We start from the raw sequence: 24,146 nt of genomic DNA on the forward strand, positions 1-24,146 counted from the left end.
TGAACTTTACAAGTGATATTAGTACAGAGCATGCAGTTAGTGAAAATCAAGTACCATGATATCAAAATTATTAATAAGAATGTCTACAGGGCCCGAAAGATAAGATAGCCTAGGGGCCCAAATTCTATATATCCCGCTCGGCATGGGCTACACTTTCCAGACAATCGGGGCTTTGACGTCTAGACTCACATTCAATCTGTTTGTTGCGTACTGCCCATACATTTTTCGCATCAATTCCATCCTAATCTTAGCGATTGACCAAAAGAGACAGAAGCGAGTAGTGAAATTAGTCAAACCAATATGTAGATAACAGCAGAAAATGGCTGTGCCTTCTCGTTAAATTGAAGATTCCTATCGCAAGTATCATATAACATGAAGGATAGGATGAAACAGATTGTTGGAACAAACACAACTTCATGTCCAGGTTTTCCAGGATGCGAACCTAGGACCCCAAGTTTTGTAGCACGCTACGCTAACCATTTAGCCACAGAGCCGATTTGAAATACTTTGTGCTTGCGAGAGTGATTCCCGAGACGCACACGATAAAAGTAGGAAGATGAAAAAGATTTGCGTTGGCGCATTCAAGTCTGCGCAGCGCATTCAACCATATCAATACCTCAACTTGATGTTGTGGTTTCAAGGAGAATAGTTTGTATGCCCCTCATACTTTCGGTTGTTGTATTTCTGCCATGCAACTTACATATATGTATGTGTAACACAGTGTTAATGACCAGGGACATGTGAAAAATGCCAACTTTGGGATAACCGTTAAAATAAAATAAATGATAATTGCATGATGGTTGATTAAAGGTGTTGCTTTGGTAACTGACTTTTGCAGTTACAACTATCGAAAATTAAATATTTGTGAAATAATTCTTGAAACTTTCGTGGCGGCAAATATTGAAGAAGTTTTCTCTGGAAATTAGCCAGGTGATTTCTGGAAAGGCTTCCGAGCTTTCGAGAGGTAACGTCACTCTCATCTTCAGGGAATGAAGTGAGAGATGAGAATGATGTTAGGTCCCGAAAGCTTGGAAGCCTTTCCGGAAATCACCTGGCTGATTGCCGAGAAAACCTCTTAAATATTTGTGTTTAAGCTCGCCTCAAATCTATTAGTAAAATGTTTTACATTTTCATACAAATGTCAAGTTAATGTACTTGACGGTAATATATATTTTAAGTTTGAGACATCACAGTAGACGGAGGGGAGGTTGTTGAAAGACTACTGAATTCGCAGCATTATTCTTACAAGTAGGGTTACCAGACGTCCCGTATATACGGGATTGTCCTCTATTTTAAAGAAATGTCCCGGAAAATGTTCTTCGGACTCCCATTTGTCCCGTATTTAAGTAAATAAGAAACAAATTCAAATTTCAAAATAATTTTATACAACAACAAATTAATAACAATTTATATCTAACCTGATTGGATACCAATTACCATTTACCACTCAAACCTCATATTAACATTGGCGTAAAACTGCTCGTTATCGATTTTCGATATGTCGAATAAGACTCACAGTAGTTATGTACCCGCGTTGAAGTCGATAAATCAATTGATTGGAAAAGATCGATCAAAGATCAATTGATGATGTAGGTGTGTGGGCAAGCAAGGGTATTGTTTTGCGTGATGACGTCATAACAAGGGCGTGGCTTATTTTGTGAGAATGATTTTGATTGGTGTGTGGGCGGGGTTTTGTTTTGTGTGGAGTATTTTGATAGGTTGTTGGTGAGGAGGAAAAGTATTGGATTCCGGTGACGGTTTCTCGGAATTGGAGTACGTGTTTCCGGAATCTGAGGAAAGATGGCGTTGATGAGTTTGAAATTCTGGGAATCGTGATACGTGTTTCCGTTGTTTGAGGAGAGATGGCGTCTAAAACTGTACTAGGAGTTGAAGTAATAAAACCGTTTGTACATACAAGTAAATGTTATTCTTGTATCGAAATAAATAGATGTAATATACGTACAAAATTCTCTCCCTCCACCAATACAACACTGTACCAGTCGAGGCCTTACGGCAGAATGAAAAATCTGCAGTGATGGTCACAACACATACATATCAGTTCTGTGTAGGGTTTGGTCATTAGCGGAACGGATGCAACTTCTTTGCTGATTATGCATGCCAAAGATAACCAACCACAACTTCCGCGTTGAGTCTGCGGGCAACGGGAAGTTTGCGGTTTGGGCCCGTTGTGTGTGGCGTCGATGATTTTGAAATTCTGAGAATTGGGAGGGGTGAATAAGATAAGAATATGCGTTTAATTAAGGAGATGGGATGGTAATTGGCGGAGGGGAGAGGGAGGAAATTCGGCGACGGTTGGTTGCTTGGTATTATCATTTTGTTGGTCGTTAATTGAAAAGGACGGGAAGGAGTGTGGCGTGTTTGTTGTGGTGGAGATATGGGTTTCCGGTTGTTATGAAATTCGTGGAACGGTTGAGTGATATGTGTGGTGTGTTTGTCGGGCTGGAGATATGGGTTTCCGGCTGTTAATGAGTCTGGCGATTAAGGGAGAGGGTTACGAAACTTTTGGCTGAGTGCTATGTCCGGTGGTCCGGAAATGCTGAGATAAGAATTCGTGGAAGGCGTATGATAAGAATCCTTGTGGTGTTGAATAAAAGGAGATGGGAGTCTTTGTCGGATAGCATGTGATGGAGGAAGAGCAAAAGGAAAGAAAGAAGTCTGAGAATCTGGATGTAAAGAAAAGAAATAGAGCAAAAAGAGTAGGTTTCTCTGGAGAGGTGACTGTGTATAGTGTTCCAGGAGCGGAAGAAGATAGGAGAGGCACGTGGGCGTTGGACGCTCTGCGCGAACGAATGCGCACGGAATGTATTGATAACGTAGATCGGAAGGAAGGTATGTAAGGGGCTAGCGGATTGTGTTGTTACCAGAATCACCATCTCCATTGTAGAATCAGCAGAGTCGCTTTTCACCTGGAGCAGCAGATATTGGAACACCGTCGAAAGATCATCAGAGTCGTTGCTATCTGTCTGAAATCCGAACAGGTATCGAAGGTGAAGTACCTTAAGGTAAGTAAAAATGTAGTATCATGGCTGACACTAGGAATAAAAGGTCCTGAATTAGATCTGGAAGAGATGGTCGGATATTCCAGTCAAGTCACAAGTAGCCTGCCCGATGGCACAGTGGTAGCGTCGTCGCCTTGTAATCAAGGGGTCCCGGGTTCAATTCCCGGTGGAGGCACATAGTGGTTCGGATCCCACTTTAAACTGTAGGTCCAATCCCGATTAGCCGTACCGTGCATAAAGTGGACTTAAAACACCCAATCAATCAATCAATTCAAGTCACAAGAATCGTAAACGAAAATATTTGTTTCTTTCCAGCATCGGCAAAGTGGAAGAGCAGTTCGGCAACAGAAACCCGCATCGTGAATTCCCGGATATCATAGAGGAGACCGACACGTCGGAAGCAGAAAACGATACAACTTGAAAGGTGAGAAAATAAAAAATATTACCTATGGCAGCAGAGGTTTATTTTGAACTTGAGAAGATACAGCCTATGGTGAGGGGGGTGGCTCTTCCCGGTCCTCTTCTCTAGCTGGAGGTAATGGAGGCGTAATATGTCCCTCCTCCTCCTCCTCCTCCTCCTCCTCGTGTTGCACTAAATTGACCTCCACCTCTTCCGGAGCAGGAGAAGGAGGACGAACATAGCCCCTGAGGACCGCAGGAGGTACCAGTAGAAGTAGGTTATCAGCTCTACGAATATTGCGTCGATCCATTCTGAAAAACAATATATAATAATTAAAAAAATATATTGTGTTCCATGTAGATATCGGCTATAAAGAAAAAAGTGTTATTGTCGGACTATGTCAAAATATACAATGTTATGAGAAATAAATTGAAAAATAATTACCTTTGATGATATTGATGAAAAATGTCTTCCATCCTTTGCCGATTTCGGTTACGCCGAACCGCGAATACGGCAAAGGTGTATTCGTATTGCCGATCTATTTCAGCCTGCTCCTCCAGGCACCTCCTAACACCCTTGGTAAGCTCTGCGAATTGCTCTCCTTCTTCTGCTCCTACTTGATATTCATGAAAAGCATTTCGCAGAGCCTCTCCTTGCTGCATGTTACGTTCCTGAAAATATGTGTGAATTAATATATAACAGTGATTACAGTTTGTGTAATATATATATAACTAATATATTTTCTGTCTATTTTCAGATGACTACACTTCCACTAGGGTTCAGTCTACTGTATGGTGACGTAAAAGAGGAGACGGGGACTACAACAGAAGAGAGAAGAAATTTGTGGAGCAAAGTTCACGCACGCCAAGTAGAAAAGCATGTAGTCAGCTACGTCAATTTCTGCGAAGAAAACCTGTTGGCCGAAGATTTATTGCGCCGACTAGAAGAAACGTGTAAAGATTTTGAAGTGAAGGTGGACACATTGGTGAAAATATTCAGCTTCATTATTGAAAAAAAAAAGAAACGCGGCAGTGTTTGGTGATTTTGTAGAAAACATACAGAGAGTCCAATATGTACCCTCGCATTTATCGTTAAGAATCTGTTTCGAGTTAATGAAACTATTTAAAAGTGTGAGGAATGAAAGAGCAGAAAATAAGAAAACAGGAGGAACGGGGAAAGAGCTAGAGGAACGGATGGTGGAGATGTTAAAAAAGAGAAAACTGAACGAATAAACTAACAATCACTAATACATTAACACCTGTTTGTTCAGATTTCAGACCGGTCACGGACATTTTAGGCTTGTAACACTTGTATAACCAAGTTGTTGCAAGTCGAAAATGTCCGTGACTGTAGATATTGTGGGGTCCTGCTGGATAACCGAAACTGTTTAATTATTGTAGAAAATGAGATGTGTTCCAAAATAAAATCCCCCCCCCCCTATTTTGCCCCTCACTATGCTAAACCTTTTTTACCAATGAAAAGTAAACTGTTAATATTGTAGAAAATGGAATGTGTTCCAAAATAAAAATGCTATATATCGGACACCCCCCCCATTTCTGCCCCGCACTATGCTAAACCTTATTTACGAGGGAAAAATGAACTGCTTTTGGAACCTAATCGCCGCCACTGCGATAAACCTATACTAAAGTACTAGTATTTTAACAAAATGTAAAAAAATATATATGAAAAACATGTACTATGAGTTGGAGTAATAAAACATTTGTAAATACAAGTAAATGTTATTACTGTATCGAAATAAATAGATGTAATATACTTACAAAATTCTAGCCTTCCATTAATACACCACCGTACTTGTAAAGAGTGTATAGAAGAATGAAAACTTTCCACTGAAGGTCCCAACACATGCATATCAGACTGCAACTTCCTTGCTGATTATGTATGCCCGCGATAACCGACTCCTTTGTTCGATGGAGACTAATTAGTAGCGGCTATCGTTATCATATAACGATTTCCGCCTGGAATGCGATAGAGGACCTATTTGTAGAAACACTATTTCCTTGTTACATCCGGTCACAATTTCACCAGCGTTAAACACTTATAACTGGAAATGGAGAACATGCCTGTGAAAGGGGTTTATCTGCAGTATGTTTTACTGGGGGGTCAAACAGGACCGGAACTGGGTTTTTTGAAACACGAGTACAGGGGCCTACAGTTTTAAAAGTGGGTATGTGTAGATTCCGAATATACAATTAGTTTTACTCTTAGGCAAACATGACCGTAACTGAGGACCCTTTGAAACATGAGGTCCGGGACCAAACAGGGCCAATAACTGAGGGCCCCTTGAAACTTGAGGTCTGGCGACAACAGGGCCGTAACTAAGGACCCTTTGATGCATGAGGTTTGGGACAAAGAGGATTGTGACTGAGGGTATTTTATTTCAACTTTTTCAAACAAATTTTCAATTTTATAAAACAAATTTTATACTTTTGTCGATTATTTTTTCGATTATTTTTTTCGATTATTTTTCAAATTAGTTTTCGATTATTTTTTCGATTATTTTTCAATTTTTGCGAAAATTTCAAATCGATATATATCGTCCCTAATTGAGCTAGAAGAATGATCGATAGCTTTTCGGACTCGGAATGAAGTTTTTTTCCCGTTGAACTAGGTTTCATCGTTCTAGGTTCGGCTGTTTTCTACTTTCTTTATTTTCAATAGTAGATTCCTTCCAACGCTTTACTGATAGGTCTCGACATCCAACGCTCTACTGATAGGTCTCAACATACATATTCCGAATCTACAGTTTTCCTTTATTTGCCTACGCTAGTTCGTATACGTAATCTCTTTGATATGAGCCAGGAAAACATGTGATGAAGACGGTTAACCATTTCCGGAAAATTACATAGGCTTCATATTATAGATAAACATCAGAAGACTGTTAGAAATTTCCGGGAAGTTTACAGATTAGACGGTAGAACCGTTAGGAACGGAAATAACTGCTTCGGCATGCTTGCGTATATAAAGAACGGTGTTGTCTCCACAAGACAGTCTTCGTGAAATAGTCATCCTACTATCATGGACGCACAGTTATACGCTGACGATCTGTTAGTGCTATATCGTGATGGATATTACACAACACCTAGACAGTTGCGGGAAGTGTTGGTGAACATTGCGCAGAAAATCATCGCGGGAGAAAGTATCTCCTTGGTCGAGGAGTATGACCACTTACTACGGACAGTGACAACATCCGTACCCGATCTTTCCGGAGAAGGATGGACAGGTATTTCCGAACAGTCCCCAGGCATGTCGTCGACACCCGATCCTGCGTCACCAGTCACCAAGGAGAAGCAGATAGCCGTCGCATCCGACTACGTTACATCACCAGGAACTTCTACGAACGCTGCATCCGGATCACACCCGGAGCCTTTGCCAGGACCGTCATGGAGACCGGACCCCTTACCACCAGCAGAACAGCCATCCCAGAATGTTTCTGTATCAGATGGGAAAGGTAAGAAAAGAAAACGTGCTTTAGTGTCTCGTGAACAGATAGGGAATATAATATTACACAACATTCAAGAACGCGAATATCCTAAATTCCGTTCCAAGGGACGACGTGTTGAATTCAGTTTCTCACACCCTCCAGAGAATGTCGATCCTCACACTTGGATTCGCGAAGGTGTTGAAAATCTTCTCACTTACGTTAAAAAGGACACCAAGGAAGAAGACAAAATAGGTTTAACTCTGTCTAACATATCTGACCCAACTGTGAAAGATATTTATATCGGGTGGCATAGATGTGATCAGTTACATAGTGATATGGTGTGGAACATTATGTACAAAATATTGCAAAGTGCAAAAACTTTCACTGCTACAAATCGCTTAATTTTACGAGCGGACCATGTCAATATACCTGTTGGAGGGGGTGGGGGTACTCGAACATATTGTTTACCTAATTACATGTTAAGCACTCGAAAAAGAAGTATTGTCGGTGTGCCAAATAGAAAAAAAACCACTCTATTTAGCTGAAGCTCTGGTCATAGGGAAAGCCCATGCTGATAAAGGTCCGTCCTATACTCAATATAGAAGAAACAGAAATCTTCTTAAACCTGTTTTCGAACTGATGTGAAAAGCAGATGTAGATCTGACAGACAATACGTGTACTGGAAGTGGAATTCCGGAACTGAGAATATTTCAGCAAGTTCTCCCAGAATATAAGATTATTGTATACAACAATATTCGTGATGTTAAAGATGTTTTGTTTGAAGGACTGGTTGAAAACTCTTCCAAATTTATATACTCTCTATGATAATACCAGACAGCATTATGATGTAATAGTGAACCGTGTTGGAGCATTTGCGGCAAAACAAGAATGTCGCAGGTGTAACGAACTCATATTTCAAAATGCTGACAACCATCTGTGTAAACAATTGTGTTCTATGTGCCGTTCAACTCCACCGTGTGTACCTGAACAGGGGGTTCGCAGAATATGCCAGACATGTCACAGAATTTTCAAAAATGAAAAGTGCTTCACGAATCATGTTTCTACACCATTCCGAAACGGTACAGTCTGTAGTGAAATACAACAGTGTCCCCGATGTTTCAGAATTATTCTAACACACAATACATATGAAAAAGTGCATAAATGTAACATGAAGTACTGTACTGTATGTAACTGTGTGAAGCCTATAAATCATTTCTGTCACATGGCTATACCGAAACCTAAACTGAATTCAAAATTTCTATATATATTTTACGATTTTGAATGTTATACAGATATTCCTTACTCTGAGAAAGAAAAAACTTTTCTGCATGTTCCGAATCTTATTGTAGTGCAGACAGCCTGTCACGCATGTCACAAAAAAGAGGATTTAACGGTTCCATGTTCTGTCTGTGGAACAAGAGAGTTTGTATTCTGGGATGATCCTGTAGACACTTTTCTGTCCTATCTCGAATTGCAACATAAATTTACCAACATAACCATCTGTGCACACAATGCACGAGGTTATGATTGCACATTTCTATTAAGGAGAATGTTGGAAAGAGAAATGAAACCTCGTGTCATCTTAGATGGAACCAAAATCATTAGTATGACATACCAAAATCTTCATTTTGTGGATAGTCTCAACTACGTTCAGACAAATCTTGCAGAAAGGATATTATCCGCATTTGTGGAACACCTACAAGAATAGAAATTACATAAGGTCCATGCCTCCTCCTTCTGCATACGGATATGAATATATGAAAACAGTTGAAGATCAACACCGTTTTATGTCTTGGTATGACATTGAATGCAATAAGAATATACCTTTCAACAACAAAAACCAACTTCTCCAATACTGCAAGGATGTTATCTTGTTGAGACAAGGATGTTTGAAGTTAAGAGAGAATTTTCTCGACATATGCAAAATAGATATTTTCAAGGATTGCATCACAATAGCACCTGCCTGTTCCCTGATTTACAGAGGGAAATTTATGCCGGCTAATACTATATGAATAATTCCTAAAGGAGGTTACAGTCATGCAGATCAGATGTCCAAGTTTGCATAGAAATGGTTAACCTATATTGAAGAACAGAATCATGTAATACTTCTTCACGGTGGACGTACTCGTGAAAAATATGTCATAGGAGGACGTTACAGAGTGGACGGTTATCACGAGGAGACGCAGACAGTGTATGAGGCGCTTGCATGCTACTGGCATGGTTGTCAACGCTGCATATCAATTAACAGGGATATGTATCCGAAAAATGACGATGAAGATGAAACCGACCAGGATAGTAGCAGTCAGAAACACAGTGACATGTTGAACACTGCAGCCTTCAGATACGAAACAACATTCCGTAAACTTCCTGCTTTACGTTCGGAAGGATACCATCTCGTCACAATGTGGGAATGCGATTTGAACAAAATATTGAAAGCAGATCCTGAACTCAATAGATATCTATCGACACATCCTATTGTTTGCTGCATTCCTTTAAATCCATGAGACGCCTTATATGGAGGAAGAGTTGAAAGTGTCAGGACTTATTACAAGATCAAAGAGAATGAGAAATTACAGTACAATGATTTCACAAGTTTGTACCCTTATGTGAACAAATATTGTGCTTATCCTGTTGGCCATCCTACCATATTTCTAGGAAATTCTATTCCGTCGGTAAATGAGGTTCTGAACATGGAGGGCCTCATCAAATGTACTATTCTGCCCCCAAAAACTCTTTTACATCCTGTGTTGCCTACAAAAATGCATGGAAAACTCATGTTTGTATTGTGTAAGGAGTGTGCTATCAAATTGAAATGTGAAGGTACATGCCAGCATTCCGATGAACAACGCGCACTTTCGGGAACTTGGGTCATTACCGAGGTACGTAAAGCATGCAGTTTAGGTTACGAAGTGTTGTCGATGTCGGAAGTGTGGAAATATGAAACATCCATGTACAACCCTGTCACACAAACTGGAGGACTTTTTGCAGGATATGTCAACACCTTCTTGAAAATAAAACAGGAAGCGAGCGGTTGGCCTTCATGGTGTCAGAACAATGAGGATAAGAAGAAGTACATACAGGAATATTTTGATAGGGAGGGTATTCTATTGGAAGAAAACAGTATCGAAGTTAATCCTGGAAAACGTACTCTGGCTAAACTCTGCCTTAATTCTTTATGGGGAAAATTCTGTCAACGGGACAATCTTTCCCAAACAACCATCATCAAGGAATCGAAAGATTTTCTCGATAAAATGACTGACCCCAATATAATGATCGGAGGAGTTGTGTTCATCAATCAGGACACTGTTTTAGTGAACTGGAAATACGTTGAAGAGGCTGTCAGTCTGAACAGGAAAGTAAATGTTCCTATTGCAGCCTTCACGACATGCCATGCTCGCCTCAAATTGTATGAACTTCTCGAAAAGTTGGGTGACAGAATATGTTATTGTGATACAGATTCCGTCATTTACATAGATAGCCCTGAAATGGAATATCACCCCCAGAAAGGTGACGCATTAGGAGAACTCATCAATGAATTGACCGATTTCGGCCCCGATGCAGTTTGTGAACAGTTTGTTTCAACGGGACCGAAAAGTTACAGCATGAAAATAACTAAACCATTCTCTGAATCACGGTATATCTGTAAAGTGAAAGGGATTACATTGAATACCACCACGTCGGAATTGGTTAATTTTGATACAATGTGCGGCATGATAAATAATGAGAAACCTGAAGTTATAGTGGAAAATATTTTCAGAATTAGAAGAACAAAACAGTTCCAGGTTATCAGTACAAATGAAAGAAAGCTGTTTCAACCGGTATTGCTGAAACGACGATTCGACCATGAACATTTATCGTTTCCTTTCGGATACTGCGCAGACTAAAATATGTATGTAGTGGTCCAGAGTTCGAACTCTTCTTCGGGCGCGCAGTATATAAAATGTCTTTACAGACTGGCAGATCTTCATTTTTCTTCAGAACCTGTAAGACGTTGCTTCAGCATAAAACATGTTTCCTAAACTTTCACATCCTTTCACCATGATAGTTTGCGGAGCATCAGGAAGTGGAAAAACTACCTTTGTGACAAACACAGTCGACTCCATTGTTCATCTCGTCGAAGGATCCGTCAAGAAAATCATATGGTGTTACGATCAGGAAAACAGTCTTCCGCAAAATCTTCGAGATGTGCAATATCATAAAGGTATCGTCGATTGGCAGTCGTGGAACGGAAAAACCCCCACTCTCATAATCCTGGACGATCTTATGATGGCTGCTCAGGGAGAAAAAGTCGCCGACCTTTTCACAAAAGGTAGCCATCACAAAAACATTTCGGTGGTGTTCATAACACAGAATCTTTTTCATCAAGGAAAAAATTGCAGGGATATTTCGTTGAACGTGAAGCATTTTGTTGTTTTTAAAAATCCACGAGATATGAACCAATTTACTGTTTTTGCACGACAACTTCATCCTCACAGCATGAAAGAACTCATAAAAGTATATATAGATGCTACGACGCAACCTTTCAGTTATTTGTATATTGATCTTTCACAGTCAACAGCGGATCCTTTACGTTATCAGACAGACATTTTTAACCAGACTTACTCAACTGCATATCTTCCTCAGGAATGTTTAAAACATCGAGATGAGGAAAACGAGGAAGATACGTACCAACTCAAGTTCTAACAGGAATAGGCATTCGACTTCTTTCAAGAAAAATTCACCTTTCTCGCACGTGTTGAAAAATTCCCCTACCAAAATCCGTAAATCATTATTGAAAAGTGCTCCGAAAAAGACAATACGTTTCATCAGCGAATGCTGCTTGAACGTTTTAAAAGGAAACGTGAAAATTAAACCATCTGCAAAACTCCGTCTGACACCTTACAAGTCGGTCATACGCAATCTTGTGAATCCGAAAGTGAACATCGAGAAACGCAGAAAGCTTCTTGTTCAGAAAGGAGGATTTCTACCTTTACTTCTAGGCTCCTTGTTATCGGGTCTTCTCGGTACTCTCATTCCTCATTGAGAAATGACATCTTCTTACAAAAAAATGATCGTCCTTTCACCGGAACAGTTAGCACGTATTCGTTGTTCCGAATTGTCTGTAACTCAAAAATTATCCTTTATAGATAAGAAGATGAATGATATTCTAAAAATGAAAAATATATCAGACGATCAAAAATGGCGTCTTTACATAAAAGAACTGGACGAGTATTTATGGCTGAGTCGAAAATACAAAGAACCATTACAGATTCCCATTGTTCAAGATAACGACGGTTCTTCTACTATTTCACCAGAATCGACGTATTTTCCTCAGAACCTGGCAGAGACGTTACCCCGTAATACACGTCATCAGTTACAGAATATCATAGATGAGTACCAATCTACGGCACAACATTTGATAGACGAACGTCAGGAAAGAAACACTTCCGGATCCGAAAACGTTGAACTTCTCATCGTCGTCAACGGAAAGCCCTGGACCGTCTCGTCGACAGAAACAGAAAAAGAAGAAAAAAGTGACCGTCCGTGTTTCCAGAAAAACTACACCTTTTCTGAGAACACCTGACGCTTACAAACTGGTTCCTCTGAGAAAAAGCCGTAGACAGAGAGATCGGTCATGGGAGTCCCTAAGTTGAAACACAATAAAATTCTCACCAAAATATATTACGATCCCCGACACCACGCTTCATTCTCATCTGTAGATCGTCTGTGGAAAGCGGTACGGGATAAAAATATATCCCGCGATATGGTGAAAAAATGGCTGATGCATCAGGAAACTTACACTCTCTACAAACCGGCGAGAAAAAGGATCCCTCGAAATCGTTACAATGTGTGGAACATAGACATGCTTTGGGAAGCTGATCTCAACGACATGGCATCGATACAAAAACATAACGACGGGTACAAATATCTTCTGACAGTGATCGACGTATTTTCAAAATATGCCTTTGCATTACCGCTAAAAAATAAAACAAGCAATTTGGTAACCGAAGCTTTCAAAACTATTTTCGAACAAAACAAACGGAAACCTGTCACACTGCAGACCGACCAAGGTACGGAATTTACAAATTCTACATTCCAGAATTTTTTTAAAAATTAACATGTACAATTTTCGACAGCTACAAATTATCCTGTGAAAGCTAGTGTAGTGGAACGTTTCAAAAGAACATTAAAAGAACGGATGTGGGAATATTTCACCTCAAAACAAACAAGACGTTATGTAGATATTTTACCGCAACTTCTCGAAGGTTACAATATGGCAATCCATAGTTCCATAGGAATGGCCCCTCGAGATGTCAACGAGACAAATGTTTACATTGTGTGGAAAAGACTCAACAAACCTGACAAACATGTCTCGCAACCATCTTCAGATCTGAATGTTGGTGATATCGTACGAATTTCTGTAGTCAAAGGACATTTCGAGAAAGGATACGAACAATCGTGTTCACGAGAACTTTTCAAAATCCATTCCCTTGTTCAGCGAACACCTGTACCTGTATACATATTAGACGACTTAAATGAAGAACCAGTAAAAGGTACATTTTACAAACATGAACTGCAGAAAGTTTATTCGGATCCTGAAGAAGAGTATAAAATTGATAAGATTTTGAACACCCGGGGAAAAGGTAAAAATTTGGAATACCTGGTTCGTTGGCTCGGATATTCACCTAGTTTCGATTCGTGGATCAAGGCATCTTCCGTAAAACAGTTGTCGGAAAAATAATTTCCACAACATATTTATATCAAAATATAACGTTACTGCGATCCAGTGAGTCCTCTGTGTTCGGCGAGAATGGACGATAATTTCTATGTTTACCTCCTATCATCTGCATAGGAGGAATACTTTCCAAGCAACACCCTCACCCATTTCACCGTAAAACATGCTAAACGGATCGATCTGTCTCCAGAATTGTGGGAAGTCGGATTGGCAGAACTACATTATTCAACTCTATACGACAATATTTTGGAAACTGATTCTGGAATGTTAACTTTTCCTGTTCGGACATATGCAAGTGCTGAGGAGTAGTGTATATTAGGCGCTTCAACGCAGTACTTAGTAGGTATGCCTTTTTTTTATCAATCGAATATCACTTTTTGACATATTTTGACAATTTTTTGTCGATGTTTTAGCGTTTAGCGATGTTTTAGTACAAATTTTCACCATACTCATTTTTTTTCTACTCGTACTTGGTAGGTATATTATGATCTTACGTGATACAACTTAACCTATCCTTTTTTTACGATTATTTAATTTTTTTTACGATCCTAAGTGATATAACTTAACCTATTATTTTTTTATTTATGCACTGTTTGAACGTTATTATTTGAGGATCATATTTTGTAGGTATTTTTTTTTTATCAATCGAATATAAGTTTTTGACATATTTTGACAATTTTTTGTCGATGTTTTAGCGTTTAGCGATGTTTTAGTACAAATTTTCACTGCACTCATTTTTTCCATTTATACTTGGTAGGTATATCACGATCTTACGTGATACAACTTAACCTATCTTTTTTTTTTACGATTTTTTAATTTTTTTTACGATCCTAAGTGATATAACTTAACCTATCGTGGAACTCGCAAACACCCACTCTACAAAAATTCTACTATATGATCTTTCACTGGCTAAGCTAACCTACAAATAGGAATTGGCAGCACTGACTTATAAACCCACTGGGTCTTCTTGGCATGTTTTTTCATGATGTGTTGCCAGGCTATTGGACATCTTGGCGTATACAATGTATATATTTTTGAGGGGGAGGGGTTATAGCTTTTTATCCTGTACGAATACTAAAAACTTGACAGTGACAACCAACAGAGTAAATAAACCTACATGCAGAAACTGGCAACACTAGTTTCTGACAGTGAATTTGAAATAAAATATTAAACAAAATACATGAGTAAGCACTGTGATTACAAATAATACCAGTGTTATGCCCCCAACTCCAACTGGGCAACTGGGGGAAATAATTGTACAACAATTTGTACCTAATTGTACAACAACTTGTACCTAACATATATAAAAGAGAGAGCCTTCCCGTAACTTACTTCATGCACAATTTATATGATTTTACAACTGTGAAAAGAAAACATATGTGTTCTGTATGCACATATTTATTCTTATTTTTCGAAGTTGAATGAAAGCATATGTTTTTACGCTCTCGTAATACTGACCTTGCCCCAGTGATTTTAAATTGCTTCCATCCGGTTTTTTTTTTCTGTGTTATTTCCGCATGCACGCAACATTCGCTTTCAATAGACAGAAGGAGTTTTAGTATAGCAGGCTCCGAGTTTTACAATTTATTAAATTAAACAATAATTTATGTAAGAATATACTTGTACTTACCGAACACAAAATAATAAAAAGCACATGTGAATCTTTGCGTGTGTTCATGTTATATGACGGCTGAGTAAAAAAATAATGTTGACTCCCCGAAAGATAAAAGTTCCCGGTTCGATATCAGATGCATGCAAATTTTATGTTTTGCTCTCCAAAATCTTGATTTTTATGTTTGTGCTATTTGTCATACAGCAGAGGAGAAGAGGGGAGAGGGCAGGGGAGGGGGTACTATTAGCGCCATCTATTAGCAAACAATAGAAATAAAAAGTAGCGTCAAACTTTTTCAACACCCAAAAATTTTAAACGTCCTCGCTTAGTAATACGATCAGCAAAAGACGTTTGAAAGAGTACTCTTAGTCGACAAAGCTAATTGCTAGGGCCCATATATTGCTAAAATGTTCTTTGATTTGCATATTTCTCATACCGCCATATGTTGTTCTAGTTGACTTCTTCCAAAAAAATGCTAATTAGCGAGAGTTAATTAAGCAAGGCAAGTAAAAGAAGCAAATAGGACAATATGTGGTGGCGTGAGAATATGTAAAAATTCGATAAAATTCGAATTAAAATTGGGGGACATTTTGCAGTTTTTTCCTATAATATACAAAACATTTACCGTACATAATTTTTTCTATTTACAACAGTATAAAATAAGAGGAATGTGTGACAATATCCATATTAATTAGGAAGGTATGTCGTATGCTAGGTTAGCTAATTGTGTCTTCTACAGCTTCACTGTTTAGAGGAAAGATGGAAAAAGAGAGCTCTACGGAAATAACGCTCTTAACAATATTGAACGCCCGTGAAAATTATATATAAATAAGGCATAAGCGTATTATCTACTTTCATGTCAGATTTTGCCGACCTGTGAGCTGTAGTGTTTAGGCGACAAGCGGCCCGCTCAAATATAATACCGTTGACAATATTGAACGCCCCGTGAAAATTACATATAAATAAGGCATAAGCGTATTATCTGCTTTCATGTCAGATTTTGCCGACCTGTGAGCTGTAGTGTTTAGGTGACAAGCGACGCGCTCAAATATAATACCGTTGACAATATTGTACGCCCCGTGAAAATTATATATAAATAAGGCATAAGCGTATTATCTGCTTTCATGTCAGATTTTGCCGACCTGTGAGCTGTAGTGTTTAGGCGACAAGCGGCCCGCTCAAATATAATACCGTTGACAATATTGAACGCCCCGTGAAAATTACATATAAATAAGGCATAAGCGTATTATCTGCTTTCATGTCAGATTTTGCCGACCTGTGAGCTGTAGTGTTTAGGCGACAAGCGGCCCGCTGAAATATAATACTGTTGACAATATTGTACGCCCCGTGAAAATTATATATAAATAAGGCATAAGCGTATTATCTACTTTCATGTCAGATTTTGCCGACCTGTGAGCTGTAGTGTTTAGGCGACAAGCGGCCCGCTCAAATATAATACCGTTGACAATATTGAACGCCCCGTGAAAATTACATATAAATAAGGCATAAGCGTATTATCTGCTTTCATGTCAGATTTTGCCGACCTGTGAGCTGTAGTGTTTAGGCGACAAGCGGCCCGCTGAAATATAATACTGTTGACAATATTGTACGCCCCGTGAAAATTATATATAAATAAGGCATAAGCGTATTATCTACTTTCATGTCAGATTTTGCCGACCTGTGAGCTGTAGTGTTTAGGCGACAAGCGGCCCGCTCAAATATAATACCGTTGACAATATTGAACGCCCCGTGAAAATTACATATAAATAAGGCATAAGCGTATTATCTGCTTTCATGTCAGATTTTGCCGACCTGTGAGCTGTAGTGTTTAGGCGACAAGCGACGCGCTCAAATATAATACTGTTGACAATATATTGTACGTATATTGTATTGTATAGGAGACTAGAAGCATATAATTTGGCGAAAAAAAAAACCCAAAGTAAGGTCATAGAAAATAGTTAAAAAAAAAGTGAGCAATTATATTTTGCATTGCACAGCATTTGGTATTAAATAACATACCCCCAAAAAATCTCTGCATTATGCGTTCTGAAAAAAATTGCCCTACGTGCCAAATTACTGTGTCAAGTAAAAATTTTCAAAGGCACTGTCGTACTTGTGTGCCGGGAAAGCGAATATGTGCGACCAAACTGTGCTCTAAGTGTGGAAACAATTTTTCTATTGACTACTTCAAGCGACACCAGCTTACTTGCAAGAGCACTGGAACATCTCTACCGCAACCTTCCAAGCGAAAGGTAGAAGTAACCTCCCTCGATGCATCGCCACCTACCACATGCGTCAAGCTGACGAAGAAAGCAGACCGAATTGCGTTTGAGCATTTATTAGAAGACTTTAACATAACATCAGACAGCTTCTGCGATGTGCGTAGTTTTCTGGAGAGCGAGCGAGCTAAGATAATATCCATCCTTAACGATGCATTGGCTACATACTCCACTAAATTCTATGCCGTGCTATGCTGCAAGTATAAGAAACCGTCTGATGAAATACCGGTCTTTTTTCACAATGGCTCGGGATATGATTTCCATCACTTGGTTACACATCTAGGGTACGACAATGCGAGAATCAATGTCCTGGCGCAGAACGAGGAGCGTTATATTAGCATCAGCAAGTGGGTGCCGATCCCCAACTCAAGCAACAGCATCGAGCTTCGGTTCCTCGACTCTCTGAGGTTCCTCCAGGCAAGCATCGATGCTCTTGCTGGGAAGCTCAGAGACGACCAACTAGCCATTACTACATCAAGTTTCCCGAACTTAGATGTCGCACTCATCAGACGTAAAGGGGTCTACCCCTACGAATACGTCACAGACCCTTCCAAGTTCGAAGAAGAGTTGCTGCCTCCCCAGGATAAGTTCTACAGCCAGTTGAGAGGTTTAGGTATTACCGACGAGGAGTACAAGCATGCTCAGTCTATGTGGGTCGAGTTGGGTTGCCGAATTTTCGGTGATTACCACGATGCATACCTGAAGCTTGATGTGACGCTTCTAGCATGTGCGACGTTTGTTGTGGTGGGATCATTGGGGGAAATGTGATTCTCCCAATATGTCATCTGACTTACTAGCATATGCGATACGAAGAACAGGTGTGTATGTGGCTTACTAGGATTAGGCTCATGGTAATGAGGTTCTAGTAGCTGAAACGTTGTCGGGGTATTTTGCAATTTTTTTTCAAATATGAACACGTTAAACTGGACTGTCTCGGATTTTGAGTTTTGTATTCGCCCCCCGAGAAAATTCCATATAAAATAACATACCTAAAAATTATATTCACAGTAGATTCATTTTTTGAGTTTTGTAATTACCCCAAGAAATTCTATATAAAATAACATACCTGAAAATTGTATTTACAGTAGATTGAATTCTTGAGTTTTTGTATTCGCACACAAGAAATTCTATATAAATAACATACCTGAAATTCTATTTACAGTAGATTGAATTTTTGAGTTTTGTAATCACTCCAAGAAATTCTATATAAAATAACATACCTGAAAATTGTGTCGCTATATACTAGACTTTTTGATTTCTGTGATTTTGGAGAAAACAATGGCATCCACCACCAGTTTCAATCGTAAAAATGATAAAACTGAATGTGTTACTTGTGGGAAACTAATCTCAAGGAACAATTTATCGGTACACAGGGCAAGATGTAGCGAAACAGGTTCGAGAATTAATCGTTCGTTACCTTCTAAGCCCTGTGCTCGATGCGGAAAGATGATCAGCATTACAAATTTAAGTAAACATCTCAAAATTTGCAAACCATCGACCGAACAAGGAACATCGAAAAGGAAAATCGATAATTCAGAAACGGAAGCTTCCACTTCCAAGCAAATTAAATTATCTAATGAATGCAAACCAATTAGATCTGCATTTAACGACCAACTCCAGGATTTTTCAATTAAGTCAGAACCAGGTCGTGACATCCTTAGTTTCTTGGATGAAACGAAAACATCTGTACTAAATATTTTAAAAGATAAACTTGAAAACAACTCTATAAAAGTATACGTTGTTCTGTTTTCTGAATACGAGAAAGTTGATGGCACAACGAGTATTTTTTATCATCGTACAAAAAACCAGACTCTTTATTTGGCGGACGTCGAAAATTTGGACAACTTCTATTATAAAGTTTCCAACGAGCTGGTTAAGAAACATGACGATTTCGAGGCTAAAGGGTCGGGATGGTCTCTATGTGGAAGTCCTCACACGTTAACTGTTTACGTGAACCAATTCTCGCCCCTTCGCGCTTCCAGCTACGTTCCTCTTCCACCGAACATTCAACACAAGAGGGCTGTGTTAAATATACAGAACAGCGATAAAAAGTGTTTCCTTTGGTGTATATTGGCTGCACTGCATCCTGTTCATTGGTCAAATCATCCAGAACAGGTTTCTAATTACAAACAATACGAGACTGACTTTCAAAGTGTAATGTCTGACATTGAATACCCGGTGACATTGTCGGATATAACAAAGTTCGAAAATCGTGCAGGAAAACGCATCGCTATTAATGTGTATTCCTTCACGTCAGATAAATATCTTGTGCATCCCGTCAGGATAAGCGATATCGACGATGACGATACCTGTGTAATAAATCTCCTTCTAATTTCAAACGAGGATGTTCATCACTACACGCTAATTCGTTCACTATCACGTTTGGTCAGAAGTCAATCAACCAAACATAAACATTACATCGAAGTTTGTCCGAGATGCCTAACCACGTTCGACGATCAAAAACAACTCGATTATCGAAAATACACCGGACGTCAAATTACTATCGAGAAACTTGCCGAACATAAAATTTACTGCGGCGACAACAGACCGGCTAGAATGTTGATGCCCGAAACGAACGAAGTCGAAGAATTCAAAATGCACAAGGCATTGTTGGAACATCCTGCAATCATCGTCGCAGATTTCGAGGCGTTCCTCAAACCACTCTCCTACTGCGAACCGGATCCCGAACTTTCCTCCACAACGCCGTACCAGCTTCATCAACCTAATAGTTTCGGCTATGTTGTTGTGCGACGTGATAAAATAAATGAAGCATATATATACCGCGGGCCAAATGTAATCGAACACTTCCTGGAAAAAATGGTGGAGGAGGTTGAGGTAATTGGTAGCGTACTGCTTACATCAAAACCGATGGCACCTTTAACTGAAAATGAACTTCAAAATTACAATTCCACTGAGGTATGTCCGGTATGTGATCAAAGTTTCACTGATGAGAACAAAAAAATATTCCACCACGATCATTTCAGCGGAAACTACATAGGTGGAATTTGCAACACGTGCAATCTTAAAATCCAGAAACCTAAATTCATCCCCATATTCTTTCACAACGGAAGCGGATATGATTTTCACCACCTTGTGAGACATCTTGGCTACGATCCGAAACGTATAGGTGTCTTGGCCGAGAATGAAGAACGCTACATTAGTCTCAGCAAGCAAGTGTCGATTCCGGGAACGAAAAATACAATCGAGATGCGCTTCCTGGATTCGTATAGATTTCTCTCTGCAAGTCTGGATGCTTTAGCGAACAAACTCACCGACGATCAATTTAAAATAACTAGAGCTAGTTTTCCCAACGTAGACGTAGAACTCGTTAGACGTAAAGGGATTTATCCTTACGAATATGTCAGTGATGGTTCTAAATTTAACGACGACGCTCTTCCACTTCCAAGAGAATTTTACAGCAGACTCAGAGAGAAAGGAATCACGGACGAAGAATACCAACACGCGCAACTCATGTGGGAGAAATTAGAATGTAGGACACTCGGAAACTACCACGATGCCTACTTAAAATTAGACGTGACGATACTCGCGGATGTTTTTCAAGCGTTCAGGAAAACGGCAACGAATATTTATAAATTAGATCCAGCGTATTTCTACAGTCTACCGGGATTAGCGTGGTCGGCAATGTTATTCCAGACAAAGGTCAAGCTGGAACTGATATCGGACGTTGACATGTTGCTATTTATCGAAAGAGGGATACGATGTGGAATGGTGCAATGCGTACAGAAACATGCAAAAGCTAATAACGTACACATGAAAGAAGATTACGATTCAAATCGAGCATCGAATTACATCTTCTACGCCGACGTTAATAATCTCTACGGACATGCCATGGTTCAGAAACTTCCTTACGGGGGATTCGAATGGTTAGATCCCACTTCGATAGACATTATTCATTTCGACGATAGCGAGTGTGGTTTCTTCGCAGAGGTAGATCTCCAATTCTCCGACCACCTGCACGACACGTTTTCGGATTTGCCTCCGACTCCCGAAATCAAATGTCCACCCGACTCGGTTCAAGACAAGCTTTTGTTAACATTGGACCCTAAACAGAGATACGTCGTCCACTACAAGAATCTCCGGTTTTTGATTGGGAAGGGTGTTCAGATAGTAAATGTTAGAAGAATACTAAAGTTTAAACATTCCACGTGGTTAAGACCTTACATAGAAACTAACACACAACATAGAACAGCTGCCACTTCCGATTTAGACAAGGATTTTTTTAAATTAATGAACAATGCGGTGTACGGAAAGACCATGGAGAATGTTAGAAAGCACGTAGACGTGAAATTAATTTCCGATAAGAATAAATGTCGGAAGTGGATAGCCGATCCTAGATTCAAGTCGAGAAAAATTTACAACGAGAATTTAGCACTTTTCAATCTACATATAAAATTGATGAAATTCAGAAAACCAATTTATGTTGGCGCAACGGTTCTCGACTTGTCGAAACTTTACATGTTCGAATTTCATTACGACGTGATGAAACCCTTCTACAATGATAAAATATCACTTTTGTACACGGACACCGACAGCTTCATTTACAGCATACAAACACCTAACCTATACGAAGACATAAAAAATCCTTCCATGCTTGAGTATTTCGATACTTCTGCGTACCCTCAACCCAACAGATTTGGAATTCCATCCCTCAACAAAAAAGTCCTAGGTAAACTGAAAGATGAATGTAACGGTGATATTATTGTCGAGTTCGCGGGTTTGCGTTCGAAGATGTATGCCATGAGAACAGAGAGTAGCGTCACGAAGAAAGCAAAAGGTGTGGGCAAAAATACGGTGGAGAACAAACTCACCTTCCACGATTACATCGATTGCCTTTACTCACAATCGACGATACTAAGTATAGAACAAAGAATCCAGAGCGTCGACCATATCATCACCACAAACAAAATTAGAAAAATTGCGCTGGATCCCGATGACGATAAGAGGTGCATCCTCGAGTGTGGTATTCACACATTGCCTTGGGGACATCGTCGTTTAGAAATAAATAAGAATTGCACACAGTGCAAATAATTAGCACTCACCACCACACACAACAATTTTCACTAACTCAAAAAAAAAAACATTTTGTTACTCAGTAAAAAAAACAAAAACACTTTGACTGTCATTACAAAATAAAACTTTGACCGTATCCTTAAATAACCAGCATGCCTATGAACTTGTTCGGTTTCAAAAAACAGATCTTCATGGAAACTGCACCGTCCATACCAGATCATGAAGTCTTACCTTCCGTGTTACCTAAACTCAACGGTCTGTTGATCATTCACCTCAACAGCATTTGGACGAAACTGAATGACGATGTGGGCAAGATGTTTTATGTTTTTAATAACAATTTACATTTCTACGAAATTCCGATCGACGGGAAACTTCAAATCACCGTGAATCCGGAAAACGCAGGCGAAATCAAAATTTCTACCGGCAAGAACATTTTTCGAATCAAGCACGACAAGATGCTTTCTAACATTACGTACGATGTGTCTGCCGGAGATTACCTGTACGTGGAACTCCTCGGAGATTACGACAAACTCATTCCTCTCTTTGTAGAATTACGAATCGTCTATCCTATTATAAATAACCGTTAACCAAAAATGCCTAACGACATTTTCGGCAACACCAAGCGTGTAGACCATGCAGAAGAGATTCTCATGTTGGACATTCGAGTTAAGAAGTTGAGGACCGATTTGATCGCTTTGCAGGAGACCTTAAACAAAAGTTTAGAGTCGGAAATCGCTACGCTCCAAACGCAATGTCTCGACCCCATTCTGAAAATCGATTCCGAACTGAAGACGCTGATAAAAAATTATGTCGACGTACCTTCTTACGACAACGTTCAAAATATACAGTTGAGCGTGGATTCGCTTCAAAATGATTTGGCCAAATTACAGCAATTTCAATCGAAAAATGAAGATTTGGAAAAACTGAAACTCGAAATCGAAGAACGAACTTCCGCAATAGAAAAGAATTTCTCTGAACTTCAAACCGTCGTGAACGATATAGACGCAGAACGCTTGCACGTCGTCGTTTCCAAATTACAAGAAGAATTCACCAGCACGTTGGAAGAAATTAAATCCAAGTTGCAGACTTTGGAAGATACAATGACAAACCTACCATCGTCGGACGAACTGCAGGTCATCGGTAAAAGCGTCGCGAACATAAAAATTCAATTGGAGGCCTATCAAGATTTCGAACACATTCAAACCACCATCGCTACGCTTCAGGCGTCCTTGGAATTGATCAACGAAGAAATTAAAAATATTCACGCTGAAGCGAGAGCGTTGACGAGCATTCAAGACACGTTGAGCACGGTTCAGCAGAAGATCGAATATTTAGAAAATTTGAACGTCGAAACGAATCTCGCTCATTTTCATCACGTACTCGACAACATACAGGGTGACTTGGAATCGTTACGGACGAGCGTGCCTTCGAGCGAAGATTTGGAAAAATTGAAAACGGCGGTGACGGCACTATCCGATTCGAACGACATCAAAAGTTCATTAAGCGATCTCGAGAGTAAAGTGGGCAATCTCCCCACCTCCAAATAATTGCACGCTTTGAAAAGAAACATATCACGTATGCTGAAACGACTAGAAACGGAAACGGCGAACGTGGAACAGATTCGAGACGAAATTAGTTCGCTGGTGT

This window comes from Lepisma saccharinum, chromosome 22 (genome assembly GCF_977018435.1).
Source record: "Lepisma saccharinum chromosome 22, izLepSacc3.1, whole genome shotgun sequence".
NCBI classification, from domain to species: domain Eukaryota; kingdom Metazoa; phylum Arthropoda; class Insecta; order Zygentoma; family Lepismatidae; genus Lepisma; species Lepisma saccharinum.